The following is a 20591-nucleotide window of genomic DNA, read 5'->3' as shown; positions in this document are numbered from 1 at the left end:
CTGACCCTCAGCAACCATAAGAAAGTCACCATCTATACGGATTCAACATATGCCTTCCTTATGGCTCACAGTCCTGCTGCGATTTGGCAGAAGGGGGTTCCTCTCCACCAAGGGGTCCCCCATCATGAACGCTAAACATATTCTTAACCTTCTAGCAGTCTTGCAGCTTCCAACTGAAGTCGCCATGATCCACTGTGAAGGACACCACACGGACAGTTCTTACGTGACCACAGGGAATAACAGGCTGATGCAGCAGCAAGGGCTCCCACCACTGACTCTGCTGCAGACCCTGCCCCTATTCTCTCTCTATCTGTCCCCTCCATCACTCTGACTTAGGAGCCTAATGAATACCCATTCCTGAGTCCGCTCTTCTTCCACCCCTCCTTGAATGCAAAAGTCTGGCAGATATGTTCCCGTCGTCAAACCTGTGCTCGCGTGTCACCTCAGGGGGAGTTTGCCCACCTTCTTCTTTTGCAGCTCACCAGCTGCGTGGACACTTACCGGACAGGATTGACCTCTCCCTACTCAGGCAACTGCTCCAGGAACACGCAGACCGTACCTACCCAGTCCTGCCTCGGATCCTGACCTCCTCAGCTGACCTTCCCCTCCGTCCACACACGGTCATTCTCCCCACGCCTACAGCGGTAACACTTCTGGGACACCCCTCCTGGCACCATCTCTCTTGGGTCAAACGTGCCCCCGAAGACAAACAGTATGCATGTCGTAACCTGGGTCCTACTCGGATGCGCATTTCTTGTCAAAATCTCCCCTAGCCCAGTGTACTGTGTATGGATTTTCAAAGTTAGGGAGACCTTTGTCTCAGGATCCACGAGACTACCCACTTGGTGGGTACTTCGGAGTGCCCACAGGCCGGATGCACAGCACCCATCACTCTTACCCTAACTCTTTCATCGATTACTAACCCTATGAACATCTTCTTTTGTTCCTTTTACCATCAAACCTTAGATCACTGCAAGAACACCTACAAATGTACACTCATGTACAGTGCACCTTCCAGACAAAGGCCGAATGTTCTCTCAGTCTGTCATAATACGGTTTGAATATGAAACAGGTTAACTATCTTTTTCAGATTCTTGGGACCAACGCTGGGTACAAGGAGTCCAAGCAGCAGTGCACACTGGCTGGCATTCCTACCCAGTGGCAACATTGTCCATCTCAAGGGAATATGTCCTGACACAAAATGCCACAGTCCAAGTCTCCCAGGACATCCTCCATTCTGAGCAAGTCCTACAAAATCAGCTAACATCATCAGAAAAGACGAGACACCCTCAACCTGGATTCATATAATCCAAAATGCTATACCCTTCCTAAATGACTCTTTGGACTAATACCTCCTCTTGTTTCCTCTGTGCTTCCCTTCAGAGGCCTCTGCTGGTGGCAGCTCCAATTAATCTCAATACCACTACGACCAAGATAACCCAAGATAATGGACGCTGCTTGCCAGACTCCCCAACTCTCAGTCCCCTATGGGACTCTAATCACAGCTACCCCTGCTAGCAAACTGGCGCCCTTGTTGGCTTTCATTCCTGCACTTCTAACATTTCGGTTAACGAATAGATACCTCCTTAGAAAAAAACTCTGTGTCTTTAGCATCATCACAAAGACAGCTCCCCTCCTGGCACAGGCCACTCTCCAAATCCGGCGGGCTCTCGACCTGTCAACGGCTGATAAAGGGGGCACCTGCCTGTTCCTCAGGGAAGAATGTTGTTACTGTATCAGTGAGTCAGGGATTGTAGAACAAAATGTGGAAGCCTTCATGAAACTATGCAATGACATGGAAGGGAAAGCGGGGGCTCAACTCTCCACTGACATGGTTTCAAAATCCTATAGCCTCATGGCTCCTCCCACTCTTGGGGCCAATACTAATGATCACCTTATTTTTTTTCTTTTTGCTCCTTGCCTCCTAAAATTCACACAGGCTCGCATTCAGGAAATGTCTCCTACCACCTTTAACCAACCCCTTCTCCACCCGTATTCTCGCATCCCTGCAGAAGACCCTCATAACCAGGCCTGAGCCACCCCCTTGGCTCCTGCCAGACCAGAGAGCAGTGATGAGGGAGGAGTTTGAGAGTCCATAAGCAGGCTGGCCCAGGACAAAGAGGAGCAGCGAATATGCAGGGGGTGGGGGAGTGGGGGGACTAGGGGTGGAATGTAGTTAAGTCACAGTCCCCTAGGAATCATCCTTACAGTCACATCAAGAGCTGGGTGCTTGATCTGTTGCCCCAGCCCCCCAGGACTAACCCCTTTCAGGTTTCCCTTGTGGCCTCGAACACCAACCTGAAGGGGGACTCAAGACCCTGGAACCCAACCCTGGGAGAGGATTCAGGCTCGCTTGCTCTGTTCTGTACCCCACCTTTAAACACTGAGCACCTACTAAGCCTGCACTTCCCTAGTAATCCTGAAGCATTGACAACCACTCTGCGTGACACTGGGAAGAATTGTTTCGTTTGGTTTTCTGCGGGGTTTCTACTTCTCCACGGAGACTTTCCAATTTTTGTCTGACTTCTCCATCTCACATTCTAATTCCTTATGACCCTGGGGCCAGAGTGCCCCCCAATCAGTGCTCTTTGGAGTGATCTGTTTACCCTCTGTGGATCAGATCCCAGCAAACTGACCTTCCCAGTTGGGAATCTTCCCCAGTCGTCTCAACATGGGTTGCTCTGCACCCACAGGATAAACAGGCGACTGAAGCATCAATTCTGCTTCATTCTCTTCAGATAAAAAGCCTTGTGTTAATGTACATATGCGTACATATGTGAGATTGTAACAGATTGCTCTGAAATGTGCCTGGCTGTGCCCCTGGCTGTCCCTCACTGCCTCCTGCCATCAGCATCCATTGGTGCAGGAGCTTGAGCAGCGCTGTTAACAGGTAACATGTACAAGAAAGGGCCCTGACGTCTGAGTACTCACATGCTTGCTTTTCCACCCTGCGCTGGCTTTGCCCGCTGGCAGCTACTGATTCATGGCATCCCAGAAGTTGGAGTCTGAAGACTGAGTGTAAATTCCTAAATATTTTTTCTTTAAACCATGTTATCAGTCCATTTCTTCTGTCATTGGGAGGGAGGTGGGGGGGACTACACAGAGCACCTTGTAGAGATGTTGGTGGCATGAAGTCAGATGAAATCTAACTTGTAAAGTGGGGTGTGAGTACAGGGGCTTGCAGTTCTCGTGAGCCTCAACTCTCTTTTTCCTCTCTGCAGTTGAGAGACTGCCAAAGTAAAAACAGCTTGGGGTCTCCTGCAGGATTTAAGAAAAAGAAGAAACATGGCAGTAGGCCAGAGACAACTACTTCTGGTGGCTGTGAGTCATAGAAAGATGTAAGTCTTGCTCAGCCAGGCTTCCTGGGAGAGGGGTGCTCCAGGGCAGCTGAGTGAGAGGTTAAGAGCATGAAAGAAGTGGGTAAGAACCCTGGGTCTGAGTGCGGCCTCTCCGTAGCTCTGCTGGGGATCTGATTTGGGGCAACACTGTTTAAGCTCTTTGTACACCTGTGAGTCAGGGTGCTACAGCTCTACTTAAATCTAGGCAGCATCCATGAGATGACTGTGCATTCATCCCTTCATGTGGGGCCTGGTGCGCAGTAAGCCTTCAGTACAGGGCGTCGCTATGGACTTCTTGCTCTGGCAATTTCCCTCATCCCCAGCCTCAAGGGGAAGCCAGTCAACGAGGACACCCTCTCCCTTTAGAGTGCACAGATGAGCTCTGGGTGCTTGGGATTAGGTGACCTCTGAGGTGGGAGTCTGTCTTTGCCACCTGCTTGCTGGGTGATCACAGGGAAAATCATGTCCTCCCGGGTCTCAGTTTCCTCACCTGGAAGATAATATTGTTGGGCCAGATCAGTGTCTTCCAGACTGATTTGGTATCTTTGATCATCTTTTGGTTCACGTTGCTTTCTGCCTCAGGTGAGGCAGTGAGTGGCCATTTGGAAAGATGGCACAGGCCATGGTATGATCCGTCACCCTTGTCTCCAGCATCCATCATCCACAGCTGCTCTTTTTCCTTCTCTTACCTTCCTGTCTTCTCTAAGTCACTTTTCTCTTTCTCCCCTTGCCCTTGTTTTTCCCTTTTCACCTGTAGATGCAGGATATTCTGCAGGTGCTGGTGTCTGACCTTAACCGCTCCAATGGGGTAGCGCTGCCCCTATTGGACAGGAGGAAGGTGAGGCCGTTCCGAGACCCCCTCTCTTGCTTGCCCTCTCCCAGCGTGCATGCGCAGGCTTGTCTGGTTGGGGTACTTGGCCTCTGGCTGATTTTATGTTGCCATCATTAACCCTTGGTGTGTCCACGTCTGCGATTTCACCTGCTGGGTTCGTTGTTGTTTTCCTTCCCACACATCTTTATCATCTTGGAGAAGATACAATACACCAAGAAGCTTGGGAGGTCATTTGGGAAGAGCTTCCAGAGCAGGGGTGTGAGAATGGGCCTTCCAAGCCTCCAGGGTGAATGCTCAGGGGACCGTCCTACTGGGAGAGCGTCAATAAACGCCTCCCCCCAAACATAGGCTTGCCCTCTGGGCATATCCCCCAAAGACCAATGGTCCACATAGCAGTTGATTGTGCAAAGTAATGAATTCAGTTTAGCTTAAGAGTGGGAAATGCAGGTTTAGGAGAAAGGGGGCTTTTGTTATAGGTGCAAAGATTAAGGCGAGTTTTATAGCAGAAGTGCAAAGTACATGAGGTTCACCAGAGATGAGTGACTGGGACATCCTCCCCCACTGTCTTTTAAAAATCAACTGGACACTTACCCATCTCCCATGGGCCCTTGGCAGCAGACACTTTGCTAGGTGGCAAGGTGGGATGTGGCAACTGAGGGAGCAGTTGGCTCTGAAGGGTCAGGAGGCTGGAGGGGTGGCTTTTGAGACTGATGTGTAGAGGTGGGCAGTTTTCATCCACGTGGAGAGCGGGTGACGTGGGAGTCCCAGGCAGAGGGTGGGTGCAGGAGATGATCAGGATTCGGAGCCCAGAGAGCGCTTGGCAAGAAGGTAAGGTACCTGGGGTGCCCTGGGCTGGGGGATGACCTCGTCCAATGTGGGAGGGGACACCGAGTTCTGGGTCTCCAGCTGCATTGGGTGGAGTCTCATTGTTTCTTCTGTCTGTCCTGGCCCATCAGAACATGGAGGTGACTGGCTCACTCCAAACGGAGCAGCACACCAACAGCGAGCTGGCCACGAATCTCGGCCAGCTGCAGAAGAATCTGGCAGAGCTGAAGGAGCTGGTAAGGCCTGCGCCAGCTCGGAAGGGCTTGGAGGCCTCTGGGAGGGAGGACCTTAGGCCAGGACAGAGGTAGCTCCAACTCAGGGCTGGGGGCACTGAGGACCCTGCAGTCCTGCCAGGTCCGTGACCACCTGTGCCCTAGGCTCTGACATGGAGCGGTGGGTTCCTCAGGACTGCAGGTCACCTGCCCTGCTGGAGGCATGAGCCAGTAGGGGAGAGACGAGGAGACATGGAGACATCCTGGTTCCAGACTTGGCTCTGGGTCGCGCTTCACTGAACAGGGCTGAGCCTCAGCATCCTTCACTTCAGAGAGCACTAGAAAGCAGTTCTGCTTCGGTGAGGGAAGGGGCCTGGACTGGTGGCAAAGTCCCACAGTGCCTGCCTCAGGAAGAGGGGTCCGTGCCTGTCCCCAGCACCTGTGGGCACAGATCTGGGAGGTGCCTCGGTGGCAGGAGCCAGCAGCAGTGGTGGTCTCCACTCTGCTGCTCCACCACTAGTCTGTTGAGGCAGTTGCTCCTCAGAACTGCCCTTTTCTGCACGCTTCCTGGGTTATGGCAGGACCAATCAGGTGCAAGCTGTGAGCTGATTGGTGCTAAGTGGCCCAGTCAGTCAAGGATGAAAAATGGTCCAGGGCCTCCCTGGTGGCCTCGGGGTTAAGGCTCGGCATCATCACCACTACTGCCTGAGTTTGATCCCTGGCCGGGAGCTGACACACAGGGCACAGCAGACCTCTCCTGCCTTGCTGGCTGCTCCCCTCAGCAGTGTGTTTCAGTCAGTCTGCCTGTTCTGCTCACTCTACACCTCTGGCCAATACCCCAGTTCTTCTGCACAAAAAAAGAAAAATGGTCCAAACAGACTTGAGGTTGGGACACCCTGAAGAGTGATATAAGCCAGGGTTAGAGGGAGCTGAGGGGCTCTGTTCCAACCTCCAAAGAAAGAAGGGGAAGACTCTGTTCCTGGCCTCTGAAGAAAGGAGGACCAGAAGCTGAAAGAAGACAAGCAGCATCCAGTAGCCAACCTCTGTGGGAGGAAGAGAGGATGAAGACCTCTGTCAGAGACTGGGCCTCTAGTCAGTGTCTGACATCACCTGATAGGACCACCAAAGGCTCCGGGTCTCATGTCTGAAAGAGCTGTTTGTTGTTGGTGTTGTCCAGCAACTCACAAAGAGCTATTAACTCTTGGTGTCTCTGATACCGGCTGGGATCCCAACTGAAAAGGGTATTCACGAGGCATGAGGATGGGATGCCAGGATAGGCCGCAGAGGCACCCACCTGCCTGGGCTCTAAGACAAGAGGGCTGCCAAAAAGCCCCAAAGCCAAAACCAAGGGCTGGAGCAATACAGTACCCATACGATAGGGCCCTACAGGCTGGAGCCAATGGAAGGATAGTGCCCGGTAGGGGACTCATCACTGTGGTTCTCAACCATGTGCACAATTGCAAGAGACTTCAGGCTCTGGAAACAACCAACTTTGGGGCCTCCCCTGGTGGCGCAGTGGTTGAGTGTTGGGCTGCATAGCTGCTTGAAGCTTCTGCTGCCCGCAGACTCTGCAGTGCCGTTCGATCCCTGGCCACCGACGAGGGTCCCACATGGCACGACAGTCCTCTCCTGCTGCCTGCTGCTCCCCTCAGCAATGTACTTCAGTTTTTCTGTATGTTCTGCTCCCTGCTCTGGCTCTGGTGAATTCTCTCACCCTCCTGCACTTCTGACTGTACCCAGTGCTTGTATAAATAAAATTAAAAAAAAAAAAAAAGAAGTTCTGTTTGCAGAACTTCTAACCTCCTGGAACCCCCTGTGCAGAGTAAGCAGGTGCTCTCAGAGACTCCAGCTCCCTTTAGGGCGGCAGGTGCCAGCACACCCGCAGAGGACCTTACACTACTTCAAAGGAAACCGGCACCCCCTGATCACTGCAGCACTATTTACAGTAGCCGAGCTGTAGAAGGGATGGTACATAGATAATAGGATACTACTCATCAAGAAACATAAACTCATGCCATCTGGGGCAACGTGGATGGAGCTAATGGAAATAAGCCCAAAGGAGAAAGACAAATACATCACTTATATATAGATACAGAAAAATTAAACAAAGGGCTAGATTAAACTATCCCTTGAGTCTCCCCGGTGGTGCCTGACTACTGGCTGGGGCTGCAGACCAGCCCAGACTTTCTGGCCTGGCAGCGCTGGATGGTGGACTGACCCTCTCTAGTTTGACATCAAACTCATTTGACGACAAAGCCTGACTCCAGCTGACTGAATCCCCCATTGTGTCTTGTTTCACCTGCACCACTACTGGGTTCCCAGCCTCTGCTGTTTGCTGGGTCTGAGATGGATCTTTTACTTGATGCTGCTCTTACTTTTTTTTGTTTGTTTTTAAGATTCATTTTTTATTTATTTATGCATACAAGAACTGGGGCATAGGCCAGAGGTGCAGAGGGTGAGAGGATTCACCAGACACAGAGTAGGGAGCAGAATAGGCCGATCCACTGAAATCCACTGCTGAGGGGAGGGGTGGGTGAGACAGGAGAGGTCTGCTGCCCTCTGTGGGTTGCTCCCTGGCCAGGGATCAAACTCAGGTCTAAGCAGTGATAGCACTCAGACTTAAACCTTATGCCACCAGGGAGGCCCTCTTTTATATATTTTTTACATCTTTTGATATTATTTAAAATAATAGAAGCGCTCCTACTGCTCTACTTTCATAATAAACACGCTCCTTCCTCCCAGCCCTTGGCTCGGGTCGGGTTTACACGTGTCTTTGTCACCTTTACTCAGCGTCCATCTCTCCTGACAGTGCAAGCTCCATGTCTCCAGGGTCCTCTCTCTGCTCCCCATTGTATCTGCAGGGGAGGCACCTTGGGGAGGCAGGAGCCAGCCAGGGAGAGGGATGCTGGGAAGTGAGGAGGAGGCAAAGGCAGAGAACACTTGGGAGATGCTCCCTGGTTCACTGAGAAAAGCATTTTCTCAAAGTGTGGTTGTGGAATCCTTGAAGTCACCCAGAGCCTGTCACAGGAGCCACGAGGTCAAAACTATTTTCTAAACGTCACTAAGACACCATTGGCTTTTCACTATTTTGCCATCTGCTGAGGTAAAACTTACTAAAAATGGAGCTTATATTACTAACTGCAGTTATTCTTCACAACTACTTACCTCAGAAACACAACTCCAAGCCAGTTTCACTTCAAAGTGTTTTGGCTGAAGCATTAAAAATTATCTTCATTATTCTATCATCCTCAAATCCACATTTTACAGCACCTGATGTGATGACACACAAGTGCACACGCAACACTCCTGCTGCGTTCCCACCTATTATGTGCCAAGAAAAATATTTACATGAGATAAATTAGACTATTTTTCTTTGTTTGTAGGCAATACCATCTTCACATGAAGGAATGAATGACAAAATCTGTGGCTATTTGATTTGGTTAATTGGCAGACATTGTCCTGAAAATGAGTGTGTGCTCCTTTAAGAAAATCAAGTGACAAGGACCTCCCTTGGTGCACAGCTGTTAATTACTGGGCTGTGATCCCTGGCCACCAGCCAGGGTCCCACATGGCCTGCAGACCTCTCCTGCTGCCCACTGCTCCCCTCAGCAGTGTATTTCGTCACTCTGCCTATTCTGTTCTCTGCTCTGGCTCTGGTGAATTCTCTCACCCTCCCGCACTTCTGACTGTACCCAGTGCTTGTGTAAATAAATAAATAAATCTTTAAAAAAAATACATGTTGGGCCTCCCCGGGGGCGCAGCAGTTGAGCACTGGGCTGTGAAGCTGCCTGCAGCCTCTGCAGCGGCAGTTCCATCCCGGGCCACAGGCCTGGGTCCCACATGGTGCGCAGACCTCTTCTGCCGCCCACTTCGGTCCTTCTGCCTGTTCTGACCCCGCTCTGTCTCTGGTGAATCCTCTCACCCTCCCACACCTCCGACCTGTACCCCAGTTCTTGTATACATAAAAATAAATCTTAAAAAAATAAAAAGCTCAACATCTCAGCTAAAAAGCCCACATTTCAAGTGCTCAATAACCAATGAGCTAGAGGCATCACATTGTTCAGTGCACACATAGAATTATCCCTTGTGTCAGACTATCTTATGGGACAGCACAGCTCTTCATGCTCTGTGGGCATCAGGTCAAATGCATTAGACACATGAAGAATGAAAGGGCCAGTAGTATTCCTTGTGAAGAATATGTCAGATCTCTCTCTAAGCTGAGACGCCATATTAAGCTGGTATAAAACAAAACCCAAACAAGCACAAACTTCTCAGTCCCAAAGGGAAGCACCCATCGCTCCATCTCCTGTCTCAGGCTGTGGACACTCTCTGGCATGCTGTTTCTGAGGGGTGAGTTGTAGAAGAGTTCAGGGCAAAGATCTAAAACAAGCTTTGGGAGTCAGAGAATCCAACCCAAAGACAGGGATTCTAGGAAATGAAGAGGAGGCAAAGACATAGAACACTTGGAAAACTCTCCTAGTTGACCAGAAAAGCATTTCTCAAAGTGTGGTCTGTGGAACTCTTGAAGTCCCCAGGAACTTTGCATGGAATCCATGGGTCAAAACTATTTTCAAAATATTATTTAGACATCATTTGCTTCTTCATTATTTTGCTATTTGCACTTGTTAGAGGACCACAACCCAAAAGAGTGGGTTCTTTGCACTCTAGGGAAAGAATTCATCAGAGAGTGCTAGTGGTAGTTGAACCGGGCAAGGATTTATTAGACTCATGCATGAGGGAGCCAGTTTGGGAAAGCAGAATATGACCCAGTTCTCCTAAGGGAGTTACAAGGAGCTATTTAAAGGGTAAGTTCGGGTCCCCTCTGCAGCAGGAGTTCGATCCCAGCCATCATGAATTCGATCCTGGCCGACGGGTGAGATTCCCATATGGCGTGGCAGACCTCTCCTGTCGCGCCCGCTGCTCCCCTCAGAAGTATATTTCGTCAGTCTGCTTGTTCTGTTCCCTGATCTGTCTCTGGTGAATCCTCTCACCCTCCCGTGCATCTGGCCTGTACCCTGGTTCCTGTATGCATGAATAAATAAATCTTAAAAAAAAATTAAAGGGTAAGTTCCCAAGGTAGAGAGTAGGGTGTTTCTTCTGGGCTGGGCTCTCCCTGAGCCTGCGCACGTGGTGACAGTCCAGCTATGTGTGGGTGCTTGCTTTCCTCCCTCCTGGAAATGAAGAGATGATCATTAGTTTTCTCCTCAAGACATGTGGTGCAATATGAGAAAAATTACTGAGAGTCCATGTGCAGAGCAATGAGAAACCTAGAGGGACCACACAAAAAGGTGCCAGATCTAATTTTTATCTCCCAATGTGCTTCATGTCAGTGTAGTGGGTCCAATTGCTTGGCCAGGCTTGGCCAGTCCATGATTTAGTCCACCTGTTCAAATAAGGACTGGGAAAACTCATTCTACTGCCCACAATTTCCTTTATCTTGGCCATCTCACACTGAGGTGAGGCTAGTAAGAATGGAGATTATTGTAACAACTGAGTAGTAGTGAAACAGCTCCCCACGGCACAAGTCACAGGACACAACAAGCTCCCCCCATAGCCTAAGTGGCAGGTGTGCTTCTATGTTAGGGCCTGTGGTCCCAGCATGTTCACCTGTTACACAGCAAGGCGAGGGGCAGCCCAGAACCCCCAAACCTGCCTGCACTATATGGGTTCTGCCATCCACCGCATCAAGACAAAACATACTCTAGTGCGTAAGACCTCTAATAGAAAGGAACTTTAATACAATTAGTGAGCAATAAAGGGAAGAGAGGGGAAAAATAGATCATATAGTTTCCAAATCAAGCACCCAAAGTTACCCACCCCGTCATGGGTAATTGTCCAGTCACACACGGTTGGGGCAAAGCAGGGCCACTGAGGCCTGAAACCTGCCACAAGTCTAAGGTACCTTCTGGTGGACCCCGTAGGAAAAGGACAGAAGAAGCCCAGCATGTCTGGGACAGAAGCTGCAAAATCAAAATCAAGATAAAAGCTGCCATTGTTAACCTCCCCACGGGCCTCTCACCCACATCTGTTTTAACCAGAACAAGACCGAGAAGCAAGTGCAATTTCTTCACGTGTCTCTCTGCTCCATGCACCTCCTCCAGGCCTCCTACTGGCTCCATCTTCCTTCCTTCTCCCGTCTCTCTCCAGTTCCTCTTCCTCCCGCTCAGCTTCACCCTTCTGTGGGTTGGGCAAGAGAACCTGGAACCTCTCCTTTTCTGGGGACCACCCTTTTATGTAGCTTGTGGGTCAGCCATCACAGGCAGCTCTGAAAGCAGCAGCAGAGAAGGGAGTTTCCCTGCCCACTGCCCACGTGTGCTGCCTTTAGGCCAGGGGCCCAGCCACTCACAGCAGAGGCAACAGGTGGCCATGGTTCCCAGGTCCTGCCATCACAGAGGGCACAGCCCTGGGTCTCTGGTGCCAAAGGCAGCCCTGAGCCCTCTGGCCTCTGGCCCAGGGGACTTGGAGGAGCATTGGGCCCCACCAGGGCACCTCTGGTGCTGCTGATCCTTGGAGCTGCCAGCAGAGGGACCCACAGAGTGCAGATCAACATGGCAGGCTCCCAGCAGAGCACAATTTGCAGCCACCTCCTCAACCCTCCTCCACTGCCCCCCCCATCCCTTCCTGCTGCAGTTACACTGGCCCATCCAAGGACACTGTGTATGGTGTGCCTCTGTCCCACTGTGCCCACTCCGCCCAATGTGCCCACTGCAGCCCAAAAGCCTGCCCTGACCTCTGTGCAGGCTCGAGCCTTTTCCCTTTTAAATCTGGTGTTCTCTGGCATTCTCAGTCTCCTGTCATCTCATGGACTCGCCTCAGTGTGGTCCCCCAGTCCTTCTGGTGGTTGTGTTGCTGCCCTTATAGCCCCATCAGCACAGGTGCCTGTGCTGACACAAGCGCACCCTGTGCTCCTGGGCCCAGGTGTCCATAACCAAAGGCGTGCATGCCCCAACCACACCCGTGGGCCCTGGTCATCAATGAGGCGGGAGGGCATGAAAGGGCCTGGTGACTTCATTTACCCTACACGTGGGATGTGGAATCATCTGAAAACTTTAAAGCAGCCCTTATGAAAATGCTCAAACCAGCAATTGCAAACAATCTCAGGGAAAGAAGAGAAGATATAAATGAAAATTTTAGAACTGAAAATACAGTAATATTGGTTGGCTGCATAAAAGTGCTGCTCCAGGGTAGGATGCTGAGAGTAGGGAGGGCTGCCATGTTGGGGCAGAGTGTTGGAGGCTCTGTGCTTTCTGCTCAATTTTGTTATGAACCTAAAACTTGTATAAAAAATAAAAGATATTTAAATATATATCAAGAAATGCGATGACTAAAATTAAAAAGTCACTGAATGGGTTTGATAATAGAAAGATTATGGTAGAGGGCCTCCCCGGTGGCGCAGCGGTTGAGCGCTGGGTTGCGAAGCTGCCTGCAGCCTCTGCAGCACTGGTTCAATCCCCGGCCGCCGGCGTGGGTCCCACATGGCCCGCAGACCTCTCCAGCCACGCCTGCTGCTCCCCTCAGTAGTGTATTTTGTCAGTCTGCCTATTCCGTTCCCCACTCTGGCTCTGGTGAATTTTCTCATCCTCTCACACTTCTGACTGTACCAAGTGCTTGTATAAATAAATAAATAAATCTTAAAAAAAAGGAAGATTATGGTAGATTTATTCACAAGCACCAAAAACTGGAAACACCCAATATCCTTCAACGTGTAAAAGGATGAAAAATACATACACACCATCCAAATACTACTCAATAGTAAATAGATAAAAACCTATTGATGCACTCAACAACCCAGATGATGCTTAAAGGCGATATGCAGAGGGGAAAAAAAAAGTCTGTCTCAAAACATTGCCTATTGCATGATTCCATGTGTGTGACCTTCTTCCAGACTAAATGGTAGCAACTGAAAATTGCTGAGTTCTTAAACTTTGCAGTGAAGGAGCGTGTGACAAAAGATTTAACAGAAGGGAATTGTTTTGGTTGCTCTGTAATTTTATTGTGTGGTGCATCTGTAAATCTATCCCAGGATGGACAGCGAATAGTTTCTTCCCTGACACCTGCCTTCCAGCAGCACCGCCATTCTGGCTCTCCCTGGACCCTCCAGACATGGTCCCTCCCAGGACGCTTGCAATCACTCATCTTCTGTCTGATCAGAGCCCAGAGGTCTGGGCTCCACGCCCAGAGGTCCACACTCGTTGCCCCTCACTCATTCCCCTTAAAGAAATTTGACCAATGCTAACTCAGAATATAAGTTTTTCACCTATATTTCATTATTAAAATAATGTCATGTGGTCTCTTATAGGTACATAGAGAACTGGGAAATGTGACATTGAAAAAACATGGCATACTGGCGCCAATAAAATTAGCAACTTTAAGTGAAAAAAAAAAAAGAAGAGTGAATGGTTTTTACAATAGTCAAACATTAGGGTCTGCCACTGTCCTCCATGGAGCAGGGACTGCCTGATTGTTCATTGGTTTCTCCCTGGCACCTAAGGCCATGCCTGGCACAGCGTATCTTAAAAACTCTGGAATAAATTACTGTCATCTCACTGGTCCTCTGAAAGATAGTAGACAAACAGCTATTTAAATGAGGTTATTAAAATTCGCATCTTTTATTATTAGTAAAAGTGATAACTTTTGATGATAGAGGTTTCATTGAGAGAGATAAATTCCTTTGCCCACTAAGGTAACAGAAATGAGGGTTTTTCCAGATGAGGGAGATGTGTCGGAGCAAGAGAAAATTCCCCACACCCCATATGGGTTCTTTCTAAGACTAAATGGATGAGCAAATTCACAGCCCTTTTGGGGAGACAGGTCAATAAAGTGGGGCTCCTGTAAGAGTGAAGAAATTGGGAGCAAGGTTTAAAAATAGAGGGAAGTTAAGCACGATGTCGACAGACAGGGCCCGAGAAGAGAAATGGCCAGTGAGAAGGTCCCTGTGACGGGAAGATGGATGACGATGTCCTAAAACCCGTGTTGCCAGTGAGTTGCTGCTTTTCTTGCACCATCAGCACCTTATGTTTCTTTTGTGACAGTGTGGGGAGAATGCTGGGCACAGAGGAGGAGTTTAACACAGGAGAGAGGAAATGTAGTTTCAGAAAAGAGAGCTGAGAGGAAATTGAGACTAGAAGAACCATGAGTTTAATAAAAATGACCATTAAACACACAGCCCCTTCCTGTCCCCAGCATGGGATAGATACAGAAACACTGGTGGAAAAAAGGGCAGCACTGATTCCCATCTGTACATAGCATTTTAGCGAAAAATAGAGGGATAGATGTATTAGAGTTGTCTAGACAAATAGTCCTGTAGATTCTGTGTGTGTAAATGCTTTTTTTTAAATTAATTTATTTATTTATACAAGCACTGGGTACAGTCAGAAGCACGGGAGGGTGAGAGAATTCACCAGAGCCAGAGCGGGGAACAGAGCAGGCAGAAGGACCGAAGTACACTGCTGAGGGGAGCAGCGGGCGGCAGGAGAGATCTGGGCGCCATGTGGGACCCTCCTCCGGTGGCTGGGGAGCGGCCAGGGATCGAACCGGTGCTGCAGATGCTGCGGGCAGCTTCGCAACCCAGTGCTCAACCGCTGCGCCACTGGGAAGGCCCTGTAAATGCTTTCTTACAAGTATTATAAGGAATTGGCCGACATAATTATGTTGACTTAGGTTGTGTTTAGTCATTTTTCCCTTCAAGTTCTATGTTTACCTTCAGTCCCCAAATCAAATCCCACCTCTCTAGGAAGTTCTCTCTAACCACTTCAGCTTGGATTCATTCCAGTGGCGCCCCAAAAAAGGAAGAACAGAAAAGTTGCCAGAAGTGAAAGGTGTACTTTTGTTCATGTATTGTTCTTCGCTTCTGTTTCCTTTTTTTGTTTGTTTCTGTCTCCTCATCTCATAACTTAAAAAAGAAAACCAGCACACACATCACTCTACATTGTCCTGTTTTATCACTATTACTTTACAGATTCCCCAGCTACTTTACCAGGTAAAGGAGAGCAAAGAACACATCTTGTCTTTTTTTTTTTCCTACATAATCCACAGCACCTAGAAGAGTGTTGAATATTTTTTTAAATTTTTTTTAAAGATTTATTTATTTATTTATACAAGCACTGGGTACAGTCAGAAGCGCGGGAGGGTGAGAGAATTCACCAGAGCCAGAGCAGGGAACAGAACAGGCAGACTTGACGAAATATACTGCTGAGGGGAGCAGTAGGCGGGCAGGAGAGGTCTGCTCGCCATGTGGGACCCTCGCCAACGGCTGGGGATCGAACTGGTGCTGCAGAGACTGTGGACAGCTTCACAGCCCAGTGCTCAACCGCTGTGACACCAGGGGAGGCATGAGTGTTGACTATTTAATGAACAGTATTTGCTTGAGTTACTTTTTTTTTTTAAAGATTTATTTATTTATGCATACAAAAGCTGGGGTACAGGCCAGAGATGCGGGGTTGGGGGGGTGAGAGGATTCACCAGAGACAGAGTGGGGAACAGAACAGGCAAATTGACTGAAATACACTGCTGAGGGGAGCATCAGGCGATTCAGGAGATGTCTGCTGCACCATGTACTTGCTCCCTGGCCTGCCAGGGACAAACTCCTGCTGCAGAGGTTGCGGATTGCTTCATAGTATGGTGCTTAACCCCTTGCGCCACCAGGGACGCTCGAGTTACTTGTTTTAATAAATGTTCACAATAGTTTAAGAGTGGGTGTTTTACAGAAGTACAGTGAAATCAAGTGTCTAAAACCTAATATATCTATAAACTGGTTTAAAGTTAAAAATATCTCATACAAAGTAGACAGAATTGCCAAATGAATTGTAAAGATAATTTTCTTGGTCATATGAGAGAAAAATTCATATCAGAATATTTTAGAGTTCTGTTAATTTTAGACATATCTTTATGATTTTATTGTCTTTCTAGACATACCCTTCAGCTATATGGACCAATAAAAGTTGCATTGGTAATACTAAAATATTTTAACATTGTTAGTGAATGTCATTCTTCTTGTTGTAATATGCCATGTAAGTTTATGTTTCACCCAATAAAAATTTTGAAAACAGACTGACATTCAAAAATCAACAAATACTTCCTTCTCAGAGAATTACAATTATTGACTACATTGGGAACAGTAATAGAGCAAATTAAATTTCATTTCATTTCCAAGATTAGAAAGGCACTAGAATTAAGCTACTTGAAGGAGTCACACTGATTATTGAATCTTACACATTCCGATAAGCTATTTTCTCAAGCCAGGAAAACATGCATACAAATTTGACACTGAGACTTCAGGAGAGCAGAGATGACCTGGGTAATTCTATCAGCACCTCAGTATGTGAGCTGGAAACACTAAGTTTATAGCTCACAGTGACCTTAGGTTGAAGGATTAAATCTCTCCAAGGACAAAGTCAAAGAATATACTAAACATGAGGAGGGTTGGTTGCTGATGTGAGAAAAATCTCCCACAAGTCATATTCATTTTGTATTATATGGGCCTCTTTAACAGAAACTTGATTTGACATAAAGTAAGTTGGGAGCTGGGTATTGCAATGATTGAGAAGTTTCACAGAGTTCAAAGGCAGGAATGCACTTGAGTTCTGGAAGGAAGTGAAACCCAACTAAGCTGACACATTCTGGGAAGCGCTCTTGGTCCAAATCTGCTTCTCCTTTTTTTGCATTTCCTCCTGTCTTCTTTCTCCCTGAAGTTTGCCTCTCTCTGGTCTCCACTTCACAAAGTGGGCTATAGTGGAAGGCCACATGAAGTGGCCAACTTTATTCTTGTACATAATGTTGAAATTCCTGGATGAGACCATAATTGGCCAGATAGTTCATGTTGCCTGAACTTCAGCAGTCAGCAAGTGGACCATCTTACCTGTCATCCTTTTTACTGCCCGGAGACTCTTCTGTGGTTTTTCTTATAACAGGATGCTTGAATATAGTTTTGAAGTGCTCAGTTTTGAAACCTTCCCTAAATTTCCTAGTGGTCAGTGTCATAACTAAGTATACAAAGTACACAAAATATGTCTAACATAACAAAAAAATAAATAATTTTTTCCACCCTTGCTTCCTTGCTTGCTCAACAGTCAAATTACATTTTTGATAGAGGATAGTGAAATGGGCAATTTCCATAGAAGAGTCTTGAGTTTGTTCAATACTCTAGAAATAGACGTTTATTAGATATGCAATTTGGATCTAGCTTGCAGTTAAAATTTATTTCTTTGGGAAATGAAATGTCATAAGTTGAAATGAAAGCTAATATTGTCACATTACATTCAAACAAAAATAATAAAATTGCAAGGAATCATAAAAAGAGAAGCACGTGTAAAATAGTATTAGGTAAAAAAGGCATTATACAAATTTTATGATATCATTTGTAGAAGCTTAAAAACATCATCTCAATTTCAGTGATTCCTGGGTTGTATGATAATGGACAATTATTGTGCACTTTTTCTTTATTACTGGAAATGTTATTAATGACTACTGCTATTTTAATAATTTAAAAAGTCTTTTTTTTTTTAATAAAGAGAAGGTGCTGGGCCTCCCCGGTGGCACAGTGGTTGAGCGCTGCTGTTCGATCCCTGGCTGCTCCCTGGCCACCGGAGGAGGGTCCCACATGACACGCAGACCTCTCCTGCCGCCCGCTGCTCCCTCAGCAGTGTACTTCGGTGCTTCTGCCTGCTCTGCTCCCCTCTCTGGCTCTGGTGAATTCTCTCACCCTCCCGCGCTTCTGACTGTACCCAGTGCATATATAAACAGAACAAACAAACAAATAAATAAATAAAATCTAAAAATAAATAAATAAATAAATAAATAATAAAGAGAAGGTGCTATCCCTGTAGTAGGAATAGCACTGGAATAGTGGAAACGCTGTCTAATTGCTGACACTAATTAGTAGTGATACATTACTAATGTGTCACTAGAAAAGGGCAAGAGCAGAGTGTGGTGCTGGATAAGAGCAATGCTGAAGAATATTCAGGTTCCTTTTAAACAAACTTTCTGGTTGAATATCTGATTGTTCCCATACCTTTCATTGAAAAGGTTTTCCTTGACCCAATGCATTACTTTGCTGTGTTTGTTAAAATTAAGTGATTGCCCAAGTGTATCTATTTCCAGACACTCTAATTTGTTCTGTTGATGCCTGTCAGGACTTAGGCCAGGATCACACCATCCTGATTAATGCAGCTTTAGTAAATTTTGAATTCAGTACTGTAAATTTTGCAATTTGTTCTTTTTAAAAAGGAATATATGTCCATATGTCTGCAGCCAACCTCAGAGAGGAAATATGTGGAGGCTTTGAAAGTAGCTGAGTGACTGAAACTGTTCCCACTTTTGCTGCTGTTATAGACTGGCAGGGAAGGCAAAGTCCTGGAGCAGGCACCTCTCTAAGCTTTGAGTGTGGCCATTTGTCAGGTCTTTTGGCCACTGCAGCAGCTGTTTTGAGTGTTGCTTGTCTGGTGCTGTGCTGGGGCATCTCGGCAGCTCCGTTGAGCACCTCCTGTTGTGTCTTCTGCTGTCTTCATGAGTTGGATCCCGGCCTATAGTCTGGCTGCCACATGCTCCAGGCCCTCAGTGGCAGGAAGACGCTACTTGGCAACATTTGTGTTTAGGACTTTAAAACACTGGACACTGCTTCAGGTGAGGTAAATGGCCATTTGTGGTCTCAGTAACTCTTTGTTTTTCCCTGGTTTTTAAATAAACCCCATTATTTTTGTCCTCTGAGCCTGAGTGGTCTTGTAATTGTGTGCATGGGGGAAGAACTCAGAATGGTAAACTATTTGGGCAGTGTCCTTCGACAGATTTAGGGTCCCTTGCTGCCCTGTATCAGACATGATAATGGGCTGCATGAGAAGCAACCCAGACCTTCAAACCTGCACATTTAAGTGGGTTCTGCCATCAATTGCATAAAGACATAGTCTAATGCATAAGATCCTCAATAGAAGAGGACTTTAATACACTTAGTATGCAATAAAGAGAACAGAAAGACCATAGTTAAAGTAGTTACTAAATGAAACACCCAAAGTTACCATCCCATTGGGTGTAAATGTCCAGCCAAACAGGGTTGGCCCAGAGCAGGACCGCTGAGGCCTGAAAGCTTACAATAAGACTAAGGCACCTTCTGGTGGAGACCCATAGGAAAGGGGTAGAAGCAGCCAGACAAGTCTGAAAGGAAAAGAACAGAATAAAAATGATACAGGGCAAAAGAGGCACTAAAACCGGCCAAGGATAGTGCCCAAACAGTTTACAGGTCACTGTCTGAGTTCTTCACCCGTGTGCACAATTGCAAGACCACTCACGTTCAGAGAACAACAATACGGGATTTATTTTACAAACAGGGAAGTCAAAGAATCACTGAGGCCACAAAGGCTGTTTATCTCACCCCAAGCAATGTCCAGTATTTGAAGTCCTGAACAAAAGGCATCTAAGATGGTGCCCACCTGCCACTGAAGATGTTCAAACCTATCTTGAAAAAAGGCATCACTCCCAAAAGGACATCTTCCTGCCACTGATGGCCTAGAGCCTATGGCAGCCAGACAATAGGCCAGTATCCAGCTCACTAGGGCAGTAGAAGACACAACACAAGATGCTCCTTGGAGCTGCTGAGAGGGGCCAGCACAGAACCAGACAATCAGCATCGAAACAGCAGCTTCAGTAGCCAAATTGGCCTGACAAACTGCCCACATCGCACACAGCTCAGGGAGGTACCCAATTCCAGGTCTTCACCTTCCCTTCCAGGCTCTAATAGCAGCAAAGCTGGAAACAGGAAGAAGCTGTGATTGCTTCTCAGCCTTAGACTTGTGCGAGAGACTTGGGGGACATGGAGAGAGACACTGGAAACAGATGTGGGTGAGAGACCTGTGCGGAGATTACAGTGGCAACATTTTAAGGTTCTTCTGCCTTCTGGTGGAATTGTCAGTCTAAATCCATCAGTCTTTTCCTTGCACCAGCACTGGGACCTCCGAATCGTGCCCCTTTCTTCCTCAAAGGTTCTGCTGCCTCAGGGGTCATGGGCTGGTCCTCTTGGGGCCCCTCTCCTGTGCTCCTGCAGCATCTTCAGCTCTTCCTGCAGCTCCTACACTTTGGTCACCACCTGTGCTGTCATGGCGACTCCTGTGTTGTCAAAGGCTCATGGTCAGCTTCTCCTCAGGCCCTCCTGAGGCCTTTGGAGGGCTCCATACCTCCTATGCCAAGTAGTGCTAGTGCAGGATCTCCATGAACCTATGCAGAAGGGTGAAGGAGGAGAGTCCTGGAGACGCAGTGGCTTTTGGGATATTTTTTAAAGATTTATTTATTTATTTATACAAGCACTGGGTACAGTCAGAAGCACGGGAGGGTGAGAGAATTCACCAGAGCCAGAGCGGCAAGCAGAACAGGCAGACTGATGAAGTACACTACTGAGGG

The sequence above is a fragment of the Talpa occidentalis genome, unplaced genomic scaffold (genome assembly GCF_014898055.3).
Source record: "Talpa occidentalis isolate TD23 unplaced genomic scaffold, MPIMG_talOcc4v2.1 talOcc4.13, whole genome shotgun sequence".
Taxonomy (NCBI): Eukaryota; Metazoa; Chordata; class Mammalia; order Eulipotyphla; family Talpidae; genus Talpa; species Talpa occidentalis.
This window is presented reverse-complemented; position numbering follows the sequence as displayed.